The sequence below is a fragment of the Pyrgilauda ruficollis genome, unplaced genomic scaffold (assembly GCF_017590135.1).
Source record: "Pyrgilauda ruficollis isolate IOZ18807 unplaced genomic scaffold, ASM1759013v1 scaffold320, whole genome shotgun sequence".
Taxonomy (NCBI): domain Eukaryota; kingdom Metazoa; phylum Chordata; class Aves; order Passeriformes; family Passeridae; genus Pyrgilauda; species Pyrgilauda ruficollis.
The window spans coordinates 67,112-76,856 of NW_024524601.1; the positions used below are offsets into that span (position 1 = coordinate 67,112).

General features: G+C 50.4%; 1 pseudogene; it reads right to left on the reverse strand.

Moving 5' to 3' along the window:
* Positions 1-1,546: 1,546 nt before the first annotated feature.
* On the reverse strand, positions 1,547-6,359 carry LOC121357286 (annotated as a pseudogene).
* Between the last annotated feature and the right edge of the window lie 3,386 nt (positions 6,360-9,745).

Consider the following 9,745-nt stretch of genomic DNA (forward strand, 5'->3'; position numbering starts at 1 on the left):
CACTGAATCCTCCCTCCCCCCTCCCCCAGTATTCCGATATTCCCCAGTGGATACCTGGCACTTGGGCTGAAGGTAAGATCAAGGTGGGACAATTGTCCAGGTGTTATCTCAGGCCTGGGGGAGGTTAACAAAGCTGGGGAGGAGAATGGATCGCTGAGAATGGACACCAAGATTGCAGAATTTATAGGCCACAAGGAAATCCTAATCCAGCAACTGTGTGAAATCAGCTCTGGCTGGATCAAAGGGAATTCTGGCAGGGGCAGACAGTGACCACCGACCCACGGCCACCAACCCCAGAAACAACCAACTCTAAAGAAAAGAAACTCTGAGCACGCAGGCTAACAAATGCAGTCTTCCTAATGAATTTCTGTTCTGCCAGTTGATGGGGCCAGCACAAAAGACACAACTTTAAGAAATAAACATAATTTTTTATAGTTCAAAAGAGCAAAGAATTAAAAAAGGATAAGTAATGCACCAAATAATTAGTACAAAAGATTGCCTGTAGTGATTAATAAAGATCCTTGAATGACTGACATTGGAAAGGTGACCCACATTGCAGCAGTTTGGGGAGGACTGTTGCCCCTGTGATGGACTCATGCTGCAGCAGTTTGCAGACAGCCATTTCCTATGGGATGGACTCGCTCTGGAGAAGTTTATGGAGAACTGTCTCCTGTGGTAGGGACCCCACAGAGCAGCAGAGGAACAACCCTGAGCAGTGGGAGAAGCCACAGATGATGAACTGACTGTAACCCCCATTCCCTGTCTCCTTGTGCTGCTGGGATAGAGCTGGGATGGAGGGAGGATTGGGGGAAGGTGGTTTTAAGGGCTTATTTTATTTATTATCCTGCTCTGATTTTGTAGTTCATTTCACATCTCAAAACTGAGCCTGTTTTGCCTGTGATGGTGTTTGGAGAGGGATGATTCTCCCAATCCTTATCTCAACCCATTAACCCTTTGTTACATATTTCCTCTCCCCATCTGACGGTGGAGGGGAGTGAGTAAGTGGCTTTCGTGGGTGCGTGGCATCCGGCCAGCATCAACCCACATTTGGGTTCCACCCAAAGCCTGGTCAGGGCTCAAGAAGGAACCAAGGGAGCTGGCTTTGATGATGTACCTCCAAACAAGGCCACGTATCTGATTTCATTGCTTTGACTGTCCCCTAAACATGGAAAGATAAATACACTTGTATCACATTACGTTTCACTAATGATCATTGATATTTCACTCATTAGCAGATGCAGGTATCATATAAGGTTTGGTTGGAAGGTTCATCTAGAGATCAGCGTTGGCGCAGGGCCTGTTGTTCAGGCCTCAGTACTTCAATTTCCGATGTCAGTCCCCATCCTGATAGAAGTTCTTGCCCCGGTGTTCATCAAGGTGCCCCAGGGAACCAGGAGGAGGTGAAGACCACCAGCCAGGTGTCTTCCCAATGTGGATCATGTGGAGCACAGGTCACCAGGTTTTCACCCAACGTGGATCACCAGGAATGTGGATCACCATGTTTTTGCACAATATGTGTCACTGTGGACAATGAAACATGGGTCCTCTAGTGGCTGATGTAGCTGGAGCAGGAGATAAAACTCTTCTTGAAGTCAGGGCACATGTAGGGCTTCCCCTTCTCATGGGTCCATTGGTGTGAAATCAAGGCAGAGCTGTCGGAGAAGCTCTTCCCACACTCAGGACACTCGTAGGGCCTCTCCCTGGTGTGGATGTGCTGGTGGGTGACGAGGTGGAGTTGTGTTTGAAGCCCTTCCCACAGTCAGGGCAGAAGTAGGGCCTCTCTCTCTCTCTCTGTGTTTGCTCATTCATGACCATCAGATGGGAGCGCCTCCGAAAACTCTTCCTGCTCTCAGGATATTTGTAGGGCCGTTCCTCACTGTGGATCTTCTGGTGGTAGATAGGTGGGAGCTGAAGCTGAATCTATTTCTGCAGCTGGGGCACTGCTAGGGCTCCCCAGTGTGGACAAGGTGGTGGGAAAGGAGGCTGGAACTCCGGCTGAAGCTCTTCCTATGCTCCCCGCACTTGTAGGGCTGCTCCCCAGTGTGCAGGCTCCAGTGCATGATGAGGTTGGGGCAGTCACTGAAGTCCTTCCCACATTTCAGGCACTTGTATGACTGTTCCCAAGTGTGAATATTCTGGTGGCAGATCAGATAGGATCTTTGCCTGGAGCTCTTCCCACATTCCAAGCACCTGTAGTGCTTCTCATCAATATGATGCTGCTTGTAGACCACCCATGTCTGAGTTCTGGCTGAAGTTCTGGCTGCCTTCCTGGCACAGGGTGCATCTTTTCTCCTCAGAGCACCCTGGGCTGGATTTGGAGCCCTTCCTCATGGGATATTTCTGGGGTTTTTCCTCCCTGTTGGATTCCTGTGCTGTGGAGGTGCTCAGAATGGCCTCTTCCTCAATGTTCTGCCAGGAGATTTCTCCTCCCTGGTCTCTGCCTGCAGCTCAGTGCCTGGCAGGAGGAAGAACAAGGAGAGGATGGGATTTGCCTCTGTGCCAGAGGGAAGGGGAAGGACTTGCCCCAAATCCATCAGGATGGCGTCAGCAGCAATGTTGTGCTGCAGCCAGGGGAGATACTGGGCTGGGAAATGGAGCAGAGGACAGGGGGAAAGGGGCAGTGACTTCCTCCTCACCTGCCTCAGTGTCCTGGGGCATCTTCTGTTGGGAAGGATGAAAGTTTGACAAGAAAGTCTCACAGATATGTATGCTATCTTCCTCTTTCTTACAGCCTCCTTCTCCATCCAGCCAAGGCTTAGAAATGACAAATCCTGGTTTTGGGGAAAAACAAGGCATGGGACTGTTGTGCAACAAGGCGTGACAGTGTTGGGTTGGAGTTTCCTCCTGTCTAAATCCATCTCCAGAAGTCACCAGGCATTCTGTGTCCACACATACCTCCAAAACAAGATGCAGACCAGAAACCCCTCCTATGAGAAAAGAAGGGCACTGGTGAGTTTTTAAAGGAGCAAAATCATACGCAGCTGACTGCGCTTGTGGATGAGCAGCTGCTGGATTTTGCAATTCCCTTCAGTGCACACAAAAGCCCAGTGCTCTGCTGCTTCACTCTGCCTTCTGTGATCTGCACAGGACTGAAGCTGAGTGAGGCTACTCAGCTTTGCCCCATTTCAGCATCTGTGCTACACGTAGGCACTGTGACATCTCTGGGGGTCTTTTGCCTTTTGAGGCTGTAATGTGTCCGCTGGTACAAAGGCCTTCCTGTGGTCTCCTGGCTTTGGGGTTCTGGGGGTGTCCCCTCTATAGGATGCTGGGCGTCCTGCATGTATTTAAAGTTAGATCTCTACAGGGTCCCCAGCCTCTTCAGGCTGCATGTGTTCCCGGCAGTTTCAGGTGTCTTCCCTCTATCGTCTTCCCACTTTGGGGTTTTTGAGGTTCCCTTTCTCTGGGCTGCTTGGGGGTACCATGGGTCCATGTGGTTCCCCTTCTCTGGGGTCCAGCTTATGAATGCCCAGGGTTTTGGGCATCCCAGGGGTTCTTTCTCTCCTGACTGTGTCCCAGGGATCCCCTTTCTCTATGCTGTTGGAGGTCCTGGCTCCCCTCCTACATTGGTTATCTCTCCTCCTATCGAGACTGCCTTGGGTCCTCCCTCTTAGGATCCTGGTTTCAGGGCCCTGGGGCTCTTCCCTGTTTCTCCCACCCCTCCAGCCTTCTGCGGGTCCCTCAGCACCAGTTTCACCCCTCTCCCCACACTGGAGATTCCACGTTTCCCCCTAGCCTGGCTCTACCCGGGGTCTCCAATACTGCTGTCCTCGCCAGCACCCCTCAATGCTTCCACATGGCTCTGGGAGCCCCACGCTGCACCACCCATGGCAGGGACCCCTAATATCCCACTATAATAAACAGGTGTGATTCGTGCTGAGAAAATTGAAACAGTAATCAATACTGATACAGTAATTAATATCTGGAAATAATAAAACAGTTAAAGGTGTAATGCCAAGAAAGAAAAGGAGAGGATGGGCTCCCCCCCCTTCTCCTGCAGATGTTCAGAACAGGAAGAAGCAAGAGATAACTATTACTAAATTTAGTTGGAAGTAGAGGAAAATTTGGTTGGACATCCAGGAAAATGCTAATTATATGAGATTTATTGCTTTGATGCTAGAACATAATATTGGCTTGTATGATATTAGCTTTGGCTTACATTATACCAGCTTGGTGTGCATGTCTAATCCAAAAGGAGAATTAAAGGACATCGAGGAAGAGGAAAGGCCTTCATCAGAGACGACCCCCAAAGAATGGGGGACCACCTAAAAGAATGGTGGAGCATGTGTGGTAAAAGTGGTAATGAAGGTGGAGATACAAGTGTGACGAATAGAAAATGGGAGGAGGTGGTGATGATGTACGGTATAAAGAGAGAAATTTTAGGCTTGGTAATTTGTACGTGAGGGGACAGGGGTCAAGCCCTGCCCTCCTACCCCATGCAGTTATTTTTGCTTATGTGCTATTATAAGAACCAAATTATCCCTTATCATAACCAAATTATATTGTCAATATTTTGAGTGTATTCAATTTTATATTCGTTTTGTATTCAATTTTATATTCTTTTAAGCTACTTAAAATTGCTGCTACATTTAGTTTCGTTTGGGTTTCTTTTATGATGGGATAATTGGGCAAATATAACACCACTAAGGAGCATTTGCAGCTCAGTCTTGAAGTGCTGCAGGCTGAAAATACCCTACTCTGCCCAAAAAATAGTCCCAGGGGCACCCTAGATATTTGGGCTGAGCTCCTCTTCCCTGGTTACCTGAGGAACGCAGGGAGGGAGAAACCCCCAGGGGCGAGCTGGGCTGCAGAAACAGTGACTGCTGCAAGATGACTCCTTTTCCCTCTTCCTTCTCCTTATCTCTCCCTACTCCTCCTCTTCCTTCTCCTTAATCCTGCTTTTTTTCTCCTTCTTTGTCCATCCTTTCTCTCACTCCCTCTTCATCCCTCCTTCTCTGTCCCTTGTTCTCCTCCCCCCACAAGCAGCACTGCCTGGAGCAGCTCCAGCCCCTCCTGCACTGCCTTGTGTTTGCAGAGCTGTTCTCTTGGGCTCTAATGTTTTAAGGTCAGTTAAAGAATCACCAGGAAACCCATCAGCAGAAACAGGTCTCATATAAAAGCGACCCTACAACAAAGTTCCTTGGCAAGGTTCACTCTGCCACATACTGGATGCTTAAAGCACTCTGAGAAACAGCAAAAACCAAAAATCAATAAATTCAAATGGAAATAAACCCAAAACCATTTTACTGGATGCGGGGGGTGGGAGGGGACAGAGGAGCAGGGGAGAGAAAAGGATAGGAAAAGGCAAGGATAAAAAGGAATATGGAGGACCCCACTGTTGAGTCACAAGGGTCAGAGTAGACACCTGTGCAGAACTGAGCCTGGATTTCAGCAGTTTATGCTTAAAAGCCCAATAGCACTTAACTTAAACTTAACTAAAACTTAATCAGTAACTTCACATAGAATTTATTACACCACAACAGGAACATACCCACAGGCCCGACTGACTTACATCTCTTAAGTACTTCCGACTCCAGGAGAGTGGCATTCCCAGGACATTTGCTATGGCATATTCAGCGTCACACACGTATGGACAGAAGGAGTCTGCACGAGGTTCCTGTGGGGAATTCCCCTGGAATCCAGTGGGATTCTCCCTTCAGTTGCCTTTGCATCTTCCCACCAGGTGCAGGGCAGAGCCTCGAGGAGTGGGGGGCTCAGCCCAGACCATTTGGGGACGCCCCAAGTGCAGCAAACGGGAGAGTTCCCAGCTGCTGTTGCAGCTGCTGCAGCCCAGGAGAGTTCCAAGGGTCTCACTCAGGGCTGCTGTTTATAGGGCCCAAGGGATGGGCTTTAGTCTCAGACATTTTCCATCCTGGCCCCAGCTCAGGTTGGTGACTTTCTGCAAAAGGTTGAGACCAAAAATGTGATCCCATTTGGGATGTTATTCAGGCAAAAGAAGAAAAGTTTCCAAGGCTTTTAGTTAATAAGCAGGAGCTTTTTGGACAGCACCAGTTCCTGGAGCAGATAGTGTTTGTGGTAAGCCCCAAAGGAGCTGAGCCCAGGGTTTGATCATCAAGGCCAAGGCCTAAAGAGCATTTCTCAGATCATGCTTTGGCTTAGGGAAGGGTGGATGGACTCTTCCCAAGTGTGTCCACTGATTCTTTGTGAAACCTGAGCCGCTCCAAAACCTCTTTCCTTGTTTCCCACAGTTGTAAGGCCATTCCCTGTGTGCCGGGGCTGGTAGCGAAGGCGGAGGGAGGTGTCCCCGCCACAGTGCCGAGCTGCTCCTTGGTGTAGATGCTCCTGTCCATGAACCTCACCTGCTCGGGGTGGTTCAGGAAGGGGCACTCGGCCTTTCCCATCCCCTGAACACCCCTCTGTGGGCAGAGAGGCAGGTCAGTGGCACCTCAACCCCAGCAACCCCCCGAATCCCACAGCAGGTTGGGAGCTCAAGAGGCCACCCCTGCCCCCTTTCTCACACCCCGCTCTGCCACGTGGCCGCTGCAGCACTGGCTGCTGGGTGGGGGGAACCCCCCCAGTGGATGGAGGGTTGGGAAACCCCCAGAGTGGATCTACCCACTCAGAGCCCCCCGGAACCGCTCCAGGGATTAAGTGATGAGGAACACGAAGCACCCTGTAAAAGCATGTTTGCGCTGACCCACCACCTCTTATATCCCCTCTCCCACCCCTGTCCCATCGTCCTCCACAACCCCAGTTCCCCTCTGGTCAGTTTGGGGGTGGTCTGCCCTCTCTCTCACTCTTTTTGGGGATCCCTCCCATATTTCCCCCCTCTTCCCCCATTTTCCCATCATGTCCAGTTCCCCTGCTGACCTAAGAGGTCCTGGCCTGTGGATGAAGGGATAGAGGAGGAGGAAGAGGAAGTGGAGGAGGAAGATGAGAGGGAGAGGAGGGATAGAGGATGAGCGAGAGGAGGAAGAGGAGCAGGGAGAGGAGGTATCACGTGCATCCACCGTTTAATGCAACTGCAGTCCCTCTGCCCCTGGAGGATTGGCCCCTCACATCCCTCAGTGACCAGGGAGAGGGAGGTTATCTCAGATATCTTGGGCAGTCCCCAAGAGCGTTGTTTTTGCAGGACATCCCGTGGCTGCTGCAGGCAATTGCCCGGTGCTGGCCAGGGGTGTGGAATGCTGGTTTTGGGGACTTCCTGGGAGAGACAAATGCGGGAAAGCCTGGGACCCCTGGAGTGGGGAAAGTGGAAATGGGCAATACTGGAACTGTGGGACCTCTGGCAGACTGGAGGTGGGAGTAATATGGATAGGGGAGAGCACTGGGCACCCCAGAACTTGGAATGGGGGGCTGGGAGAGGAGGGAGCCCAAGAGCGCAGAGGGGCATGGAGCTCACTGAAGTGTAGGCTGGAAAAAGGGGGAGTCTGGAGAGGGACAATTCCTGGGACTGCCAACAGGCTTGAGACAGGGAACCCCTAATAAAACGTGGGACCTTCAGCAGTACAGGCAGGGGGAGCCCCAAGAACCTCAAAGAGGAGAGACCAGAGATGGGTTTTGGGCTGAATCTTGGTGTTTTGAAAATCTCTATGGACACAAGATGCCTGGTGACTTCTAGAGATAGACTTGGGCAGAAGGAACCTCCAACCCAACATGCTCACACCTTGTTTATCCTCCCAAAAAAGGATTTCTTATTCCAAAACTTGGCCAGATGGAGGAGGAGGCTGCAAGGAATGGGAATGTAGGAATGCAGCTGGCTAGGATGAATAGTGGTTTAGCCTCAGTGGCATATACAGGAGGCATCAACCTGAGACCGTGGGAAACAGGATACTGAAAGAGAGCTGCCTGGTCAGGTCATGGTGAAAAGAGTGTGGTCGTGGGAGTTAGAATGTTGATGGTGTGTTAATGGAACTATTCTGTATTAAGTCATGTTTCTGGTTCTTGTTCTCAGTTGGTTCAGGACCTGTCACATATAAGGTCACGTTCCGAGTTCGTGTTGCTGACTGGACCCCTGCCCTCAGAATAGCCCTGTATGTTATGTTCACCACGCCCTCCTGTCTTTGGATCTTGCCCCTCAGTTGGTGCAGTTTCTGTGTTTGTTATTTTGCTGTTAAAGTTCTCTATGTTTCGGGCAGATCCACCGTTCCCATCCCTCTATTTTGCCACATTGCCCCCAGCTGGAGTGGACTCGGGGCTGCAGCGAGCCAGGCTGCGATAGAGGAAGATGCCCCAGGACACCCAGGCAGGTAGAAGGAAGTTACTGCCCCTTTCCCCCTGCTCTATCTTTTAGCTGAAAATTGCCCTGGGCTGCAGGACAACCCCGCTGCTGATGCTGTCCTGCTGGGGATGGATTGGGGGATCTCCTTCCCTCTGCCATGGAGGAAAATCCCATCCTCTCCTTGTCCTTCCTGACCCGGGCACTGAGCTGCAGACAGAGACCAGGGAGAACAAATCCCTGCAGCAGAACCTCCTGGAAGAGGCAGAGATCCCACACAAGGAGGGGCTGCAAACCCAGCCCAGGGTGCTCTGAGGAGGAAAGACCCACCCTGTGCTGGGAAGGCAGCCAGAACTTCAGCCAGAGCTCTGACCTGGGCGTCCAGCAGCATATTCATACCAAAGAGAAACCCTACAAGGGCTTCTTGGAATGTGGGAAGAGCTTCAAGAACAGCTCCAACCTCCTCATCCACCACCGGGTGCACACGGGGAACTGGCCCTATGAGTGTGAGGAATGTGGGAAGAGCTTCAGCCAGAACTCTAGCCTGAACTGCCACCAGAAGATCCACACGGGGAAATGGCCCTGTAGGTGTTTGGAATGTGGGAAGAGCTTCAGTGACCACCCTCACCTCCTCTGCCACCAGAAGGTCCATACTGGGGAATGGCCAGTGCGTGTCCCAGGTGTGGGAAGAGCTTCAGCTAGAGCTCCCACCTCATCACCCAGAGCGATGCCTCGACCTCACACCAATGGTCCCGCTTGTAAGGGAAGACCTGCAAGTGCCCTGACTGTGGGAAGAGCTTTTGTCCAACTTTATCACCCATCAGAGGACAAATACTGGATGATCCACAGTGACCCCCATTGGGCAGAGACCTGGTGGTTTACACTGGAAAAAGATATGTTGACCAATATTTCTGGTGAACCACATTGGGCAGAGACCTGCTTACCCATGTTCCAAGTGATCCACATTGGGAAGACACGTGGCTAGCGGTGTCCATATTCTCCTTGTTCCCCACAGGAACCTTGATGAATGCAGAGGAAGGAACATCCATCAGAATGCAGACCAACATTGGAAATTCATTGGGAAGAGCAGTCTTGTTGACTTTAGACCCCAAAAAAAATCTCACCAGCAGCCACCATTCATTTCTTCAGGAGGCATCAAGCAAAATGGGATGATCTTTGAGGTCTTTTGCAACAAAGAGGTCTTTTTAATTCCATTGTTCTAATTCTCTATGGCCCACAGGCATCTTCCACAGACAGGTGGTGATGGACTGGTGCAATGACCAAACTATTCAAATCAAAGGCTCCACTCAAACAACCCAGCAACAGAGATACTCACATGAGACCAATATGTAAATCCTTCTATTTGGACCTTCATTTTCTTTTGAGCCATTTTAATCTATTACAAACAGATGAAATTAGGGTTAAAATAAAGTAATTAAACAAATATCTTCAAACCCCGCTATTTCAATTTGATTTCAAGGAGAATTTGGGATTTAGGGGGATAATCAGGAGGATTTGGGGATTTTTGTGGAGATTTGGGGTTGTTTTCCTCAAAAACAGGGGTGCTCA